At 42.1% G+C, this 18,411-nt stretch overlaps 1 protein-coding gene across 6 annotated transcripts in view; it reads left to right on the top strand.

The window, feature by feature from the left end:
- Nucleotides 1-18,411, top strand: part of APBB2 (amyloid beta precursor protein binding family B member 2) — a 170,330-nt gene that overhangs the window by 21,718 nt on the left and 130,201 nt on the right. For 3 of the 6 annotated variants that reach the window (XM_082238138.1, XM_082238134.1, XM_082238129.1), the window contains exon 1: nt 4,106-4,282. The exons of 1 other annotated variant lie outside the window; for it this stretch is intronic. The gene's annotated coding sequence lies outside the window, so the exon portion shown is untranslated. Of the gene's footprint in view, nt 1-4,105; nt 4,283-18,411 lie in introns of those variants that run through there. 2 more of the 6 variants (XM_082238140.1, XM_082238137.1) reach the window with 2 other exon arrangements.

Raw genomic sequence — 18,411 nt, 5'->3', positions numbered from 1 at the left:
GGAGTTTCAGAGCCCTCCAGCCCAACTTCAAAGAATAAACTTTTTAATTTACTTTCCCAAAGCTCAGAAGACACAGAAGTGAACAAAACATTGTAAAATATCCACAAGGCATAACGGTACCTTTGACAACTCTGCAGTCTTACGGGTAAAGTTCTGGTGACAATTTCCAGACAATTGCCTATTTATTGATGTAACTTGTTTTTATTCCACAGATCATAAATGATATCTGTGATACACAGAGGAACAAAAACAATAAAATCAGAACAAACAGTATTAAAATGTGTACAGGGCATTAAATTGCAAGGTATTGCCTCATGGGAGAGCTTTCTGAAATAGCAAAGTTTTCAGCTGGTTCCTCGAAATACATCACTAATGGTAAACATTTTAAATATATTTTTTACTCAGTTTCAGTATGGACATAAATACCCGTATATCGCCAAAGAAGGGAGGAGAAGAGAAAGCACAACTATTATCTACATTTACACCAACGTTTATTTAATAAAGCAGGTTGAGCAAAGCATTATTGCCACCAACCAATAAATATTTATAATAGTGTGTTTTGATATGTCTTTTAGTGAGGGTGTGGTCTTTTCTGGTTTATTTTAAATGTATTGTCATCAAGTGAATCCTGGTTTCTGCTCCAGCTGTAATCCTTGAATGTGCATGTTGATTATTTGTCAACAGGTCCCTTTATGAATGTATGTTTTTGGTTTGTCATGGGAAAGTATTATACACCAATCCAAATGCATTAACTTGGAAGTTAGTTCTGTTGATTTTAGGGAGAATGTTCAAGCAGAGACATCTCCATGTCATAAAATTAGGATCAAGCTCTTTTGAATGGTTCCTACCATTAGTTTGCTTCACTTGAAAGCAAGCAGAATAGATGGTGAGAATGTTTTCACAGAAGGTAGAATGAAGAGTGATTTAGCTGAGTGACAGATATAACCTTGTGAGTGACATTGTATTACTCCAGCAGTTGCAGAATGGCGAGCATGTCAAAGGTGATAAAAAATTCATCTTGTAGACTTCCAGTGTTCAGCCCAGACACAGCAGTCAACTGGAGGGACTGTAATAGCCAGCGATTTGATACAAAACAATGCACCTTGTGATATATAATGTAATGTACTTAGTGGATTCTGTGAAAGATGATGTGAGACAGTTAAGCAAGCAGCTGGCAGAGAAGCAGTATATGGTGAGTTAGGAGGTAAAATATATAAAAAAGGAGGTATTCTGCTGACTTGTAGGCATCTCAAATGACTTGGTTGGCCAACCTATAGAGTGTGTGAGTGGGTGGGCTTTGTGTGTGGTCAGTGGGCTGTGTGCTTCTGCGGAAAGGATAGGAAAAGGAGAATTCCTATCCAAAGAGCATTTTGGGCCACAATGCCTCATGGCAGGCTAGTGGGCTGGGAAGGACTCCTCTCTAGAAACCTTGGGGAGCCTCTGCCAGTCAGTGCAGATAATATTGAATTAGATGGATCAAAGGTCTAACATGGTGTTAGTCAGCCTCTCCCATTCCTATTATTATTTTCTTCCTCTTCTTCTGCTCATTCTAGGTTTTGCACTGTAAAGCTAGGAGCCCTTGTGTCCTTTTTGTTGGACTTGGGAGACCTGCTGTGTAATGGACCTTGTTGCGTTTGCCCTCCTAGGTGTGTGACATCATACTGGGTTCATAAGGAAAGGGTTAACTCATTGTAAAATGACTAACTAATAGGAACCCAAGGCCAGGAGTTAGAGTTGTGAAGAAGTCAGTCTGGAGTTAGAGAAGGGACAGAGAGGATAAGTCTGTGGGTTGGTCTAGTCTGATGTGGGAAAGTGAGAGAATCTGTTAAGAGGAGTCAGCCAAACAGTTGATATAATCAGTCAGAAGATATTAGGAAGGTATAGGCCGGTAAAGAAACTAAAGTTAAGAAACTGACAGGAAATTTTATCTGAGAAACCATAAACTTGTTAATGCTTATAAAATAAACTTGTTTATTTGGTTCAATTTAAACAACTGTCTGGATTCAGTGTGTACCCGAGAGTAACGGGTTGGTGGCAGAGGGGAAGCGAGCACACTGCTTGCACAGGGATCAATAGATGGTTAAAAGTCCGGGGACCCTGTGTGATCGCCACAGACCTCTTGCACAGGTCCACACAGGAAAACATTTTGCTTTCAGGTCTTCTGTGGCTGCTGGCTGTTGTCTCTAATATGTCTTGTCTAATACATGCTCCATCCCCAACCAGTCCCCAAATCAACGAGCATTTCCTTGCTTTGGAAGGTTTTCCAGGGCAACTTCCAACAAATTTAAACACCAAGAACAGTAAAACATCAAACATTTAAAATTTCCCCATATGGAGTTGCCTTCAGAGGTCTTCTAAAAGTCAGATAGTTGTTTATCTCCTTGACATCTGATGGGAGGGCATTCCACAGGGCAGGCACAACTGCCTGGTTCCTGTAACCTCACTTTTTGCAATGAAGGAACCACTAGAAGGCCCATGGAGCCGGACCTCAGTGTCTGGGCTGAACAATGGGGGTGAAGATAAGTACGGTATACAAGGTTGAGGGTGTTTAGGGCAGGGGTCAGCAACCTTTTTCAGCCCTGTGCCGCTCCACCATCCCTCAGACCATGTGGTGGGCTGGACTATATTTGGGGGGAAAATAATAATGAATGAATTATTATGCCCCACAAATAACCCAGAGATGCATTTTAAATAAAAGGACACATTCTACTCATGTAAAAACATGCTGACACCGTTCGTGGGCTGGATTGAGAAGGCGATTAGGCCGCATCCGGCCCCCAGGCCTTAGGTTGCCTACCCCTGGTTTAGGGCTTTAAAGGTCAGCACCAACACTTTGAATTGTGCTTGGAGATGTACTATTAATACAAAGTTATGAAGAGTGAAATAAATTAGTATTTCTTTGTCTTATTTACTTTTTAAGTAAGTACCTAGCTCCTAATTAAACTATATGATAATCTCTACAAATTCTCCTTCCCCATCCTACTGCACAATATGTGTCTCCTGCACATAAGCCATGCCTTGTAAACTTCTTTGGATTATGGGTGCTCAAGCCCCATAGAAGGGCTATGCAGCAATGACCTCTCTGATTGTTGCATCATGTTAATCCTTTGGGTGGGCAAGGTATAAAGTACAAGGAACCTGACCTTCTGCTCTGGCCTTATTACAGGCCCTGGCTGATTTCCCCTGAAGCTCTTCTTCCAGCTTCAGCTCATCTCTGACTGCAACACGCGTCCCCTGTTTCAGCAACTGTGCACACACAGGTAACGTTGAGTTAAAAAACCTCCATGCAAAGCCTGGGCACATTCTCCTGTATGTCGGGTCCTGACAATATTGCTAGCAATTCATTGTGAGTAATAATAATTCTTTTATGCTTTGCTGTAACCTAAAGGAACATACTACAGCTGATATAATTTCAAGGGTGGCAGAATATGCAGTTCAGTAGGCGCAAGAGGGGAGTAAAAAAGTGTAGGGTGGGAATTAATTATATGATGTGGAAAAGTCAGGGATTAGCAAGACTTTTAAATCTTAAATCTGTGGCTCACTTGCATTTTCTCACAGCTTTCGTTTCTTTATTTCATTCTTTGTGATATCTGAGAATTCCACAGTATGAGTTAATACTGAGTAATGTGAGCCTTTTTCTCTGTTCTCCTTCTTATAATATGTAATGTGTTCTTAGTACCCAAATCGCTGCTATACCTCCATTTAGAGAGGTGTTGAAGCAAACTTTTTGGCTTCTGATTAACATATTGCTATTTGTTCTGCTCCGAGGTTGCATATCAGCTTTTCATCAGTTCTTCATACAGTTTTTTTCTTTGTTGAATAGGGTTATAAAAATGCTTTTTTCTGCAACATACTGTCTTCTAAACTCACTGGGAAGGGCTAGATTAACATGAAAATAAATATTGTAGGTACTTATGCCTTGTATGTTGTTGCTCACATACTTCTTCCAAAACTGAATTAGAGGAGGCAATGATGCAAACATGCATAAATTGACTTAATTAGTTTTTATCTTCTATATTTAGCATTAATGTTCATACTGTATTTTCCCCTGCCTCTGCATGCTGTCTTTCCTTTATTCCTTTGTTTTGCACTGTGAAAAAAACAGCTTCAGCTTAATAGCTTTCTGAGCTGCTAAAACTACCCACCCATGGGTGATGCTGCTGGAGTTACAAGATAAATTGAAAGGAAATCAAAATTCCCAGAGTCCTGCACTAACTGGGGAAAATCAATACATGAAGCTTAGGATGAGATGGTGAAAACAAAGAGTAGTTTTGCAAAATAGGTATGTGTACCTTACTTCTTATAGTTGCCCCCATAGCCTTCTGCAAATCTCTCTTCAGTTCTGTGTCGGCTACAGTTAGAAGTACATAGTTATTTGGTTGCAGAAATATTGGTGTTAATTTTCAATAGTTTGTAAGGGGTTAAAGGAGGGTTGTATTCAGTGGTATCATTCAATTGATGAAAAGGCTTCCTTCCATTAGCAGAATGGGGGAGGAAGTCATTTTCAGCTCTCCCACTGCAGCCCCTCCACCCTGCAAAGTTCCACAACTCTTTGGAGTGAATTTAGAGATTTAAATTTAGATTTAAATTTGCTCCAAAGAGTTGTGGGATTCTCCAGAACAGATTTAGCAGGTTGGGTGGGCTGCAGGGAAAGGAGAAATTGTTGAAAACTTCTTCCTTCCACATTCTGCTAATGGAAGCCTTGCCATTACTTGGGTGATACCATTGAATACAATCTTTTCTTTCCCCTCTTATATTTATGCATCTTAGGGGTCAAAATCTGGAGATCAAATGTGCCTTTCTGCACCTGTCACCTAGTGCCCAGCTGTGGTGTGAAAAAGAGCTACTTCTTGGCAGGGCTTTTAAGAGCCAAAAGTTGCTTGGTTGCTTGCCAAAGTGGTCCTCCAGGAAAATAAGTTGCCTCTTCCACATGGACAAGAAAACCACCATGTAAATCCTCTAGTAGTATGAAATAGCACTGCAAATATTCCAACCTGCCTCTTTCATGGAAGCTATTATTCATGTAGGCAGAAAATATTTAATAGCTTCCTTGTTTAATATCCTAACCTCTTGTTAGAAGAGGGGGTCTAGATTAGAACATCTCCCATACATTAGACAAAAAAATGAATTTGGAAACTTCAGCTCAAATCCTTATACAGCTATGAAGCAGAGGCCAACTTCAATCCAAGGGCATTTCAAAGAAGCAGCAAGAGGGGAAGGGGAAGGGACTTGCCCTTCTCCTGCCACAATTTAGAGTTGTGCTCAGACGTGGAAGATACATGTCCTTGCATGTGGGAAGGGTTCTGTATTACCTAGTTTCTGCAGAATAATAAAGCACCCAGACTGGTGTGTAGTTGTTGGGATGTTGTACTACACTGAAAAGACGAGGTTCAGATTGCCACTCAGGGGTGGCTGCAGGTTTGTATGGACTTCCTAGCCACATAATGGGTGACCCTAGCTCCTCTCTCTCTCTCTCTCATCCTTCCTCCCCTCTGCCCTGTAGAAGTCTGCTATTGGTGAATGAGCAGCTAAAGTCTCTGCAAACAGCTTGGTAAGAACTGGAGGTGGCAGAACAACCGTGGCCAGGAGTCAGATTTGGTTGAAAGAGCAGTTGCCCAACTGTGCCCCCCTGGTGCCACTAGGTCTGTCCTCACTTGGCCATGAAGTTCCCTTGATGGACCTTGAGCCAGTAGCTGTCCCTTTGGACCTCACCCTAGCTCATAGAAGAGATGGAGAATAAAATGGGGCAGAAGACAGTGTATGCCACTTTGAGGGAAGGAAGAATATAAATGTGGGTAGATATCACCTTACATGGGGGTTACGTTCCAGACTATTGCGCGTATAAGCAAAATCATGTCAAGTCATAACTATCCCTATCTGTCCAAAGCTGGCGCTGAATGGGCCTTGTCTCTTTTCTGCCCATTGCAAGGATGAGAGGTTTTTTAAAAGCCTCCTGCCTTGCTTACCGTGCTCTCCAAAGATCTCAGTTGGCCCTTCTAGGATTTATTTCCTGCTCTCCCACCCCTTTTTATTTATTTATTTTTTGGCAACTGGGGTAAAATGTGATGTACCTGTACTATAAATACTACAGAGGCTCATTTGGATCTATTTCTAGCAACATGATTGAAGTCACTGTGATCCTAATACAGGTGCTTATTGGGTATTGAAGTCACTATGTTATGGGAAGTGATGGCATCTTGTATACAACAAGGTATGACTGGTGTTAAACCAACTTTCTTTAGAGCTGTGTACAGTCACATTAGGAGAATATGTCCATAGCCAGTACCTTAGTTGCAAACTTACAATTCTTCATGCAGTTCCTGGTAGAAACCTGTTAGTTAAGTTTATGGGGCCGGAATCATTATTAGCCAAATCATCTTAGCTGCTGCAGACTCTCTGCTGCCTTGTTTGGGTAGGGGCAACCATATATATCCTCTGTGGCTGTTAACTTTGTTTATGTATGCATTTGCTTGCTTTAAGGGGCTTCCTTCAGCTTCGAGATGAGCTTACCATGAGCCTGCTGCGTGTTTGATCTTTGCAATGGAGAAACAAATAGATGGAGGATCCAACATGCAGCCTTTAAAAAAGAAAATGAAAATAAAGGATAGAGGAATCTGCTTCAGTTGGCCAAGAATGTGCTGTGTTTTCACAGCCAGAAAGATGTCTTAGAGAGGCTTTCTCCTGGCTTTCCCTTCTACATAACATTGTTGTGCTGCTTACAAACTGGCAGATTCATTAAACTTTGGCACTTCTATAAACCTCATTTGCTCTGTCTGCGTTTCTGCCTTCAGGCAACCTATTCCTTCAGTTTGTGGCGGGGGGGCGGGAATTGATGATGGGGAAGGAAAACAAGAAAAGAATGCAGATTGGTTGTGTGCACTGTACTTTGACTTGGTCAGTGGCACTACTATTCTTTCCTGCTTGCAGCGAGGAGGATAGACTGCAGTTGCCACTTTCATGGATAGCTGACTTGACTCTGGCTTGGATTGGCCATGTGGGTGGACGGCTTCTGCCTGTAGGCGATGCCATTCATCTTTCTATTTGGAATCTGATTATTTTGCTTAGGCAAGAAGCCAATCCTCCAATCAATCATGTGTATGTATTATAAGTTCATATAGTAGGTGCTCCTCTTGCAGGGCAGGTAACAGCAAATTCTCATAAGCGGGAATATACAAGAATGTTTCTAAATGTCAAAGAAATAAAAGCCACTGGTGTCATGAGCAATTGGAAGTCAGCCTCTGTGAATAAGTAGGCTCTTTCCAATCACATAAGTCAGATTGTTGAGGTATCGGAATATTTCCAATGTGTAAGGTAATGTTAATCTTCTGTCTCTGTGGAATTAGTGAAAAGAACTCCTGATCCCTTCTAAAACTGGGAGACCCGGGCCTTGATCAGGTACTTCCTATGGAGGATGACTATCATCAGGGATGAAGGAATCAAGGAATGCCCTCCAGATGTGTTGGTCTCCAACTCCAGTCAACTTCAGTTAGCATGGTCAACAGTCAGGGATTATGGGAGTTGCAGTCCAGCAAGTTGTGGAAGAACAACTTCTGGTCTAGACCGATTCATGTTGAAATTCACTGAGGTTAGAGCGCATGCATTGAGTGCACTATTCACCTTATTGGGCTCAAGCTGATGCAGATATTTTCAGATCAGGTGAAGTGCAGACAAAACCATGCTGCAGATGTTGAAAATGGCTGAAAATAGTGGAACTCTTTATCCCAGATAAAAAAAGCCACCCCATCACAGCAAAATTAATCTTTCTGGGGCTTCTGTTATTGCTGGTTCACTTTACTTGTCCTGTGCAGAAGCTGTTTGGCTGCCCAGTATCCTGGCCATTCATCCTTAATTTGTCTTTGTTTCTTGGCTTCCAGAGATGTCAATCTGTTCCTTTCTGGCTCTCTGAGGCATGATTCTTTCCATCAGCCGTTACTGGAACAATATAGCACTGCCTTCTACAGAGGGCATATTGTTGAATCAACAATGTAGCCCATTGATTTTACTAAGTGTTCAAAGAGTAAGGTCTTGCTCAGCATTAGAAGGCATAGAATATTTCTTTCCATGAGCTTCCTCTCCCTACAAACTTGAGGTGTGGTTAGCCAAGCTTTTGTTGTTGTTAGTCAAGGTATTTGGGCTTGTTCTGTTTCCAAGGCAGCTCCCTGGAGACTGAAGGTGTATTTTGGTGCTACAGTCCAGGCAAGCCAAAAATGTAAACTCTCCATGTAGCTATTGGCTAGACCAGGGGTCTGCAACCTTTAAGACAAAAAGAGCCACTTGGACCCGTTTCTGAAGGGGGGAAAAACTGGGAGCCGCAAAACCATTGCGACATTTAAAACAAATATATCTCCGGAGCCGCGATCTGACAGCGGGCGGGAAGGTGACGTCAGGACGGTGCGTGACTAATGCATGCACCGCCCCCATGCGATGTCACAGCCAGTACAGCGCCCGCCACAGTGGCGAGTGTCGGGGCGCACAATGCGCCTCCTCCCCTCGCTAGTATCTGCCCCGGAGCCGCGGCAAAGGTGTAAAAGAGCCACATGCGGCTCCGGAGCCGCGGGTTGCAGACCCCTGGGCTAGACCAATTACAGGCCAAAGAGATGGGAATACAGTGGTACCTTGGGTTACATACGCTTCAGATTACAGACTCCGCTAACCCAGAAATAGTACCTTGGGTTAAGAACTTTGCTTCAGGATGAGAACAGAAATCGTGCTCCAGTGGCGTGGCAGCAGCAGGAGGCCCCATTAGCTAAAGTGGTGCTTCAGGTTAAGAACAGTTTCAGGTTAAGAACGGACCTCTGGAACGAATTAAGTTTTTAACCCAAGGTACCACTATATCTCATTCTTACAAGTTTTGATTTTTATTTATTTAATCAGTGGAACTGAGGGCAAAAAATTTACCACACTAAGATTAAAATGTGGTGGATCTCTTGGCCTAGAAGTCAGACCTGGCCTATGGAGTGATTCTTGACCAGCTCTTGTCCTGAAGAGTGATCAGGTTTCATCTCCTCTATAGCAGAGAAAATAAACAACTAGCTGTTTTGGGGTGTGGTGTGGTGGGCAGGCTAGTAACTTTTGTGGGCTTATTTACAAGCTTGGCATATATAATTAAATCTTTTGCTTTCCTGAGTTCTAAATCCCAGCAGCCTTAAAGATGAATAAATCTGATCCTCTATCAGACTCTTAACTGGACAGGTGTCCTGATAAAAATAACTTTCCATTATTGTTTCTAGAAATGCCCTACAGCAGCCTCATGAGCAACTGGTCATGGGGGTGACCACCTACACAACCTGCTCCACTTTCCAGCTCTCTCTTCTTTATGAACAAGAGGATAGACTTTGGTCTTGTGCTTTAGAGACGGTGGCCTAGTTCTTACAAACAGCAGGCGGACCTGCACTAGTTGCTAACACCTGCAGTCTCATCAGGGCTGGAGAGTAATGAGCTTGTAATACAGTTTCATTTCAATAAGATTGACCCCACAATGATTGCATTTTCTCATTAACTGCACACAGGAAATGTGTCTACTAGAAGTAATTGATCTTTCATTTCCTAAGATGAAATTTTCTTGGGCATGTTACAATAATATTCCATTCCACACTTGGGTTGTGTTTCTCTCCTGGTCCCTGTTTTTCAAAGTGTTAGGCACAAAACCACTCCATAGAAGCTCACTGTAAGTTTATGTGAAATATTAAGTGACAGAACTTACCTTGGCTGAAGGTAAAAAATAAATAAAAATAAATAAATACTAGAATACAGTGGCACCTCGGGTTAAGAACTTAATGAGTTCTAGAGGTCCGTTCTTAACCTGAAACTGTTCTTAACCTGAGGTACCACTTTAGCTAATGGGGCCTCCTGCCCCTGCCGCACGATTTCTGTTCTCATCCTGAAGCAAAGTTCTTAACCCGAGGTACTATTTCTGGGTTAGTGGAGTCTGTAACCTGAAGCGTCTGTAACCCGAGGTACCACTGTATACTAAAAGGGAAATTTTGTAAAGTTTAGACCATCAAAGGAAAATGATGGGCAATAACCAGTGTTAGTCATCCTAAGAATCCTTAAGTCCATTTATTTCAATGGGTCTACTTTGAGTATGTTGGGGATTACCCGATGTTTCAGGTTTGAATTCTTATTTCTGGCTGAGTGTGTCCATATAACTCAGTGGATAGTAGATATTGAAAACTACCTGGCATTTAATTTGTTAATCTTTAGAAGTTGATGAGAAGGTAAATTGCTGTCCATTAAGCTATTTGGAAATACCTTTTGTTCTGAGTTGTCAAGGCAAATATAAGTAAATGCAAAATAAATGTTGAAGATGTCAATGTCCATCTATGTGGATGCTGAAGCCATAGGACCCAACAGAGGACCCACAGATAAGACTTTCTATTTTTTTCTGACCTTCACCAATTTTCTTACAACCACTTGCCTGTTCCCCAGACCACAATGGGCAATGCTAACACATTTTCCACTCCTGCCACTAGGAAATATCCTCAGCAGAAGACAGTGTGCAGACTCTAGGCTTCAGCCTGCTACTGCAGGGATTTGGGATTTGGCTAAGAGCGCTTTAAGAGAGTCGCTGTTTTGGGGTGGGATTCAATCACATACCGGTATGCTTATAGTTGATTAGATCTCTTGCAGAACAAAGCTATTTCTCCAAAACGCCAGGCTTTTTGCAACAAGGAAAGTGACAGGAAAATGCATTGGGAAGTGTAGGATAACACTAGCATTGACACAGCAGCATCTAACCTCCCCACAAACAAATCAGAATGAATGCTCATTAAATATCCAACTTCATCTGATCTCCTGCAAACAAATCAGGATGAATGCTCCATAAACAGCTCATCTATAAGTGCCCAAAGAACCTGTTGAGAAGGCTGGTCTGAGCTAAATTTTCTCAGTTTTGCTTCAGTTGCCTGGAAGACCAAGGGAGTCAGAGCAAGAATAAATTCGGTTGCTGAAGCAGTCCTTTTGGAATGCTTGTTCATGTCGAAGCACTACTGTACCCACTTACAAGTCACCAAAAAAAGAGATAATGCATCTTAAAAAAAAAAAGAGGACCAAGTTTTGGATATGCTTTGTATGTGTCCATTCATTTGCTTAAATACAAATTTACAGATTTACAGATACGTGTGTTGCATTAAATAAAAATACAGTACAGCACACCGTAATGGGACCTGCCCAGGTGGTAGCTGTTGATGGGTAACATCAAGGCCTCTGATCGCCCTTCATATGGTTCTTAAACTTTAAACCAGACTTGGGCCAAGTCAAGCAGAAGACTGTAAAGTCAGACACACGGCCATCCTACTAGTCATTTCAGAGACATCCTTAATGGGATCAGCTTTCTTCTACTGTTAAGGAAATCCTTCCTTCTCTCATATTTTGTCGATTTCAACTTGTGGTATAAACCTCTCAAGAATATGTGGAAACTGCTGAGTATATGGAAACTCTCTCTCGCAAGTCTCGTATATTGTAATGGATCTTGTTTAGAAGAACTATTTAATGGATTGTACTATTATTTCCTTATAAGGAGCTGTTTTTATAATACCCCATTCGCTCTCTACTTTCTAAATTTGGGCACGGGAAGTTTCTGCTGCTAGAACTTCACATGCATCCACAAATAGAGGAGATTCTTAACCCATTGTTTGGAGCCAGTATGCAAAGGAGCAGTGCAGAGGGATGTTTGCCATGAAGAAGGGATAGGCAGTCTAAGAGGTGCTGGTGGGAAGGTAAACGGCGTTTCCGTGTGCTGCTCTGGTTTGCCAGAAGCGGCTTCTTCATGCTGGCCACATGACCCGGAAGCTGTACGCCAGCTCCCTTGGCCAATAAAGCGAGATGAGCGCCGCAACCCCAGAGTCGGTCACGACTGGACCTAATGGTCAGGGGTCCCTTTACCTTTTACACAAGTTAAAATGGTCAGATACAAACTGGCTGCCATCAATAATAATAATAATAATTTATTATTTATACCCTGCCCATCTGGCTGGGCTTCCCCAACCACTCTGGGCGGCTTCCAAAAAAATATTAAAATACTATAATACATCAAACATTAAAAGCTTCCCTAAACAGGGCTGCCTTCAGATCTCTTCTGAAAGTCTGGTAGTTCTTGTTCTCTTTGACATCTGGTGGGAGGGCGTTCCACAGGGAAGCCGCCACTACCGAGAAGGCCCTCTGCCTGGATCAATTGTGAATGGTGCAGATACATTTAAATTTTTGGGTTTTCCAGCCATAAACACTAAAGCTGTGTAAGGAAAGGAGCACGTCCTGTCTTTTTTTAAATTGCAAGGAAACCCAGCCCTCAAGAACTTCCTTCCTTCCTCCCTTTCTTCTGTATCAAAGTAATGCAGGAATCCAGCTCTGAGTCACATCATAGATCCATCTATGAACCATGTCCAGCAGAAGCTTGGGAGCTAAATGCCTGGGCATCTTGAGCAAAGCTCTGTCACAGCCTTGCTTCTTGAATCAAACCTGTAACATCGTACATATGTTCAAAGTATGTTTTCTGCTACATATGTCAAAACCCTTCATCTGTTTTTGGAATTCTGTTTCCTCTTCTTTAAAAAACAACACACATTTATTTTAATTTGCTGTGAGATTTCTTGAGGTAATGGCTCCTTGGCATATCCAGTCTTTTTGAAAACAAAGCCACTCCTTGCTTAAAAGAAAATTAAATGACTAGAAATTCAGGTAAGAACTTAGCATTTAATTTCATATATTCTCAGCTCTCTCTCTGTGTGTGAATCAGAACTATAGTACTTCTGGAGAGTCCTTTTTGTTTATGGAGCCAGTCAGCCTGTAGATTGTTGTTAATTTTATCAGTCATTCAACATTTTTCACTTCCAAGCTAACTGAAAACACCCTTCCTGGAGATATTTTTTAATCACTTCCACTGTGATCTCTGGACTGATAAGGATGCCTGCATCCATAGAAGAACAGCATTTAAAGCAAAACATTCTCAGAACACTGCATTCATTTTCCAAAGAAAGGTTGTTTTTTTAAATGCTTGCTTTGTTACATAAATTACTCATTCAAAATGTCAGAGAGAATGTTAAGTAAAGCAAGCAAGCACAAAGATATTTCTCCTGTAACACTCACTCTCACCACAGAAATAATAACTGGAAGTAGAAGCAAAATAAACAAGGGCTCGTATGATGCACCAGCCAGTCATTTCCTTCCAAAGCAGTTGCAGCTACCTTCAGTATACATTAATCACAAAGCGATTTTTACTCAGTTGGTAGTAGCCTTATATGATACGTATGGATAATATCTCTTCATATTGCAAGTATGGCGTTAAGTATCTTAATGTATTTTTAATCTTTTGTTGGAAGCTGCCCAGAGTGGCTGAGGAAACCCAGCCAGATGGGCGGGGTATAAATAATAATAATAATAATAATAATAATAATAATAATAATAATAATTTGAATGTTCCCCAATATCAGATGTCCCTGCACACAGATAACTAGCATGCTACAGACAGAGAGGTTAGTCTAGAACACGGGTGTCAAACACAAGGCCCGGGGGCCGAATCCGGCCCACCAGACCTCGTCATGTGGCCCGTGTAGCCACCGCTGGCCGCCAGCCTTCACCTTTTATTCTTGCTTTTTTTTTTTTTTGACACAAGAAAGCCGCCTCTTCAGCGCATGCGCGGCAGCCTACAAGCCAGAGAACGTCTGCCCTCTAGCGGCGCCGGCCGTTCTACACGGGAAACCTCCACTTTACATGTCCTTTACATAGTCCTACAGATACAACCGGCCCTTTGAGGGTGACCAAACTGCTGATGCGGCCCCCGATGAATTTGAGTTTGACACCCCTGGTCTAGAACCTTCTCTCTAATGTGCTATTTGTGGATTTACAGAGAGCTTTTTTAATGTAAGGGAGCATTTAGACCAGGGGTCTGCAACCCGCGGCTCTGGAGCCGCATGTGGCTCTTTTACACCTTTGCCGCGGCTCCAGGGCGGATACTAGCGAGGGGAGGAGGCGCATTGTGCACCCCAACACTCCCCACTGTGGCGGGCGCTGTACTGGCTGTGACATCGTATGGGGGTGGTGCGTGCGTTAGTCACGCACTGTCCTGACGTCACCTTCCCGCCCGCCCACTACATTGTAAGGGGCATGTACGTTGGTCACTGTTTTGAAGGGGAGTGAAGAACACACACACACAAAAAGGTAACTTGTTAATTTAACATTTATTTCTATGCGGAGGAGTAATTCTGAGGGGTCAAACAAAGAAATAATTTAAAAAGTGACAAAAAAGTTATTTTTATAATGACGAGTTTTGCGGCTCCCAGTTTTTTTTCCTTCGGAAACGGGTCCAAGTGGCTCTTTTTGTCTTAAAGGTTGCAGACCCCTGATTTAGACACTCACACTTTCATGGCCACCAGCTGTCTGAATTGATACTGTCTGGAAATGGGTAGGTCACATGAGGCTGCTGACCGCATAGCTTGGCTCTTAGACAGAAAACAAGTAGCATTTCCAGGTCAAGCCATTTAGAAATTTATTTTTGAAATGCAGTTTTTATAGCTCCAGCAAAATGGTGTGTGCTGCAGTGATGGTCTTCTGCCGATTTATAGAATTGTGACTCCCACCTTTCTGCCGGTTACCCATGAGGCTTACGCTCTCTTTCCTCTCCCTGCATTTAGCGCCTCAAGCTGTCAATTCTGCCACGCTCTTATGATTCTGTCCATTTCTCTTCCTCTCGCTCTCTCTACCGCAACACTGATTAGGGGAAGCAGAGAGAGCTGAGTGGCACGGAGACATAATAGGACTGTTTTCCTTTCCCCTTCCTGCCCTTTGACATAACATTACAATCAAGCGTTATATGGCAAGCATGTGATACCGTGCTTAGCATCTGGGTTCTGGTAAAAGGATAATTTCCCTGCTGACAGCAAGGAGGCCTTACTGTCATGTGAGATGATGCCTCTTCCAAGTTGCAAAGCTTCTGTTTTCAAACGTAAAGTGAATACCTTAAATCAGTAGTTAAAGCGTAAGTGGTGCAATTTTTGGATAAGTTGATTATCCAGAAAGTTGAATTAAATCACTGAGAACTACAGGAACAGGTGATGGCTTTAACAAAGTACGACTTCAGCAGTAGCATAATGGGTTTTTTGATATATATCTTCTCAGCCCATTACAGGTTAACGCTTTGCGGTTTCATGTCTTCGGAAGTGTGGCAGGGTGAGCTAAGTATGATGTCTCCGCTTCCCTTGTATTCTGCTGGAATTCCTGATCAACTGGTTCAGATTGTCTATGTTTTCGAGATTATATTGCCTGGTTTTTTTTTTATCCTTGGATGTCTCTCTCTTGCCCAACAAGGTTGTTCCTTGTTTGGAGCTATTCTAGTGTTCAGTGTTGTATGCCAACATCTTACAGTGGTACCTCGGGTTACATACACTTCAGGTTACATACGCTTCAGGTTACAGACTCCGCTAACCCAGAAATAGTGTTTCAGGTTAAGAACTTTGCTTCAGGATGAGAACAGAAATCGGGCTCCCGCAGCACAGCAGCAGCAGGAGGCCCCATTAACTAAAGTGGTGCTTCAGGTTAAGAACAGTTTCAGGTTAAGTACGGATCTCCAGAACGAATTAAGTACCGTATTTTTTGCACCATAACACTCACTTTTTTCCTCCTAAAAAGTAAGGGGAAATGTCTGTGCGTGTTATGGAGGCAATGCCTACGGGTGGCATGCCTACGGATTTTCCTCCTCTAAAAACTATGTGCGTGTCATGGTCGGGTGCGTGTTATAGAGCGAAAAATATGGTACATAACCCGAGGTACCACTGTACATGTTTATCAAAACATGTAACTCAGCAATAGATGGTATGCTTTGTGTATAAAAGATCCCAGATCTCTGGGATTCCTGGCATCTGTAGGTGGAGCTTGGGAAGACCTGTCTAAGCCCTGGACAGCTGCTGTCAGGCAGTGGCAATACTAAGCTAGTATTGGCTTGTTGGTAGGCCATGGAACCTCACCACTGATTTATGATTGACAGTAGGGTACGGAAAGCTGGTACATCAGCTCCACCCCCTTTTTCTAGTGGGCACCTATTTGAATTCCCACTGAAGAAATTGGCCAGTTTCACCACTGTGCCTCCCTAGATACATCTGGAGTGTGGACCTAGAGGCACACAGTCTCAGATTTGCAGGTCATGATGCTTTAATGGATCGTCTGTCACTATGGAAATCTCCCCCCCCCCAATATTTTCCTTAACCTCCATAAGACCAACTTCTTCTCTTAATTATTTAAATCAGTCTTAACTAGCGCCGTTTGAGCCCCTCTGTGCAACAGCAACAGAGTTGTTGCCTTGTAAGAACACATGTCAAAATAGAAGGGCATTTCAAAGCAGAGGTGTAACAGCAATTTGCTGAGGCTCTTCCTTGGCTGAACAAGGGTCTCACAGAGGCAAGCAGTTTTCCTTTAACGTAAATTTGAAGGGGAAGTAAAAAACCATACTCCTTACAGGGCGCTCTGGAGACACATGATTGTCTCATTTTATCCTCTTAAGTCCTGTTAGGCTATCTAGTGAGGCTTATAGATGAATTTTATTTGAAACCAAGGACTCTGGTTCATGTCTGTCTGCTACTAGACCATACTGGCTTAGTACAGTGGTACCTCTAGTTACATACGCTTCAGGTTACATACACTTCAGCTTACAGACTCTGCTAACCCAGAAATAGTACTTTGGGTTAAGAACTTTGCTTCAGGATGAGAACAGAAATTGTGCTCCGGCGGCACGACAGCAGCAGGAGGCCCCACTAGCTAAAGTGGTGCTTCAGGTTAAGAACAGTTTCAGGTTAAGAACTGATCTCCAGAACGAATTAAGTTCTTAACTCAAGGTACCACTGTATTTGTGAACACAGAAGTACACAGGTGTGAGACCAGGGATGGAGAACCTGCTGACATCCAGATACTCTTGGCACTCTGAAGTGTGCAAAGCTCTTCACATAGATTGTCTTGCTGTCCTTACACCATCCCTGTCAGATAGCTGATCATAAGCCCTCCTTTTGCAGATGGGGGCTGGGGCTGAAAGAGAGTAACTTGCGTAAGGGCCCCCACTGAGTTGATCCAACAGGCAAGATGGGAACCAAGATATTCTGGGACCTCAACCCAGGTTTTAAGTCAACATATAACACAAATTCTTGATGTAACAGAGTTTTATCCTTTTTTAAACTCATTAAAACCGCTGAAATGCATAATCCTCTACCAAATGAGTTTTACCAACTTGGAGGGGGAGGAGCACAAGAAAGACACTTGCCTTTTGAGGTCAAGCATTATAAAGATGATACTAACTCACTATATTTATCATTCTGAACTAAGCCTGGAGACCTAGGATTAGCAAATGGTCACATGTGCTTTTGGAGACTCATCATGATCCTCTGTCCTGTTCTTGTAGTTCTGTTTTGTTTACATAATTCAAAATATCTAGTCCTGCCCATCCAATCAAATTACCGACATTGCTGTTTATATTGAAACTTGCTTAAAAACATAATTACAGTACAGAACTAACAACAATAAATCATTAATATAAACATGTCTTCCATCATGGAGCTTAAGGCTCATGGATTGAGAGATACCATATAAACTGAGTACCAGATGCATTCTTCCCCCCCCCCCCCTTCAGTAAGTTTCAGTAACTTTCTTTCAGAAATGTTTCAGTAACATTTATTTTAAATTGTAATTTGCATTTCAAAAGTTCTGAAGTGTATTTCAGATATAGTGCAGTCTCATATGCAAAATTTTAAAGTTTACTCATTTCATTTAGATTCTTTGGTTTAGTTTGTTTTATTTTAGTCTATGTAATCTTTACAACAGAAGACTTTACAACCAGAATACACCAAATAAACCAAAATACGAGCAAGAACATGACTCACGTGTTTTCATTTGTACCAAATTCTTCTCAGTACCAAATGCATTATCTATGTTCCCATCTGCACTATACAGTTAAAACATTACTGTATCACTTTGAACAGTCATGGCTTCCTCCCCAAACCCTGGAAATCATAGTTAAGTGTATTGAGAGTTGTCAGGAGACTCCCTATTCTTTGAAATGGAATTGACTGTTAAAATACTCTGTGAATTTTAGCTGTGTGAGGAAAATAGGCATCTCCTAACAACTGTCAACACAGTTAACAAACTACAGTTCCCATAATTCTTTATATGGGTAGTGCAGAAACTCATAGAAAGCCCCCCTCGATTCATCATTAAGGCAAACTGTACTGTTGTTTGGATTAATTTCTTATGAGAAACACATACCACTACTAAAAATATGGACAGTAACAAGTTTCCACATACAGTGGAAACTTGGGTTAAGTACTTAAGTTTGTAATGGACTGGAGGAGGGTTAAGAAGCTGTAGCTTAATCCAAATAAGACTCAGCTACTGATGATGGGCAATTTGGTCAGGGAGGCAGTGTCTACCCTGCTCTTA

This window comes from Podarcis vaucheri (genome assembly GCF_965113315.1).
Source record: "Podarcis vaucheri genome assembly, chromosome: 9".
Lineage (NCBI taxonomy): Eukaryota > Metazoa > Chordata > Lepidosauria > Squamata > Lacertidae > Podarcis > Podarcis vaucheri.
Note: the sequence above shows the minus strand (reverse complement) of the source record. Positions and strands in the feature narration are given on the sequence as shown.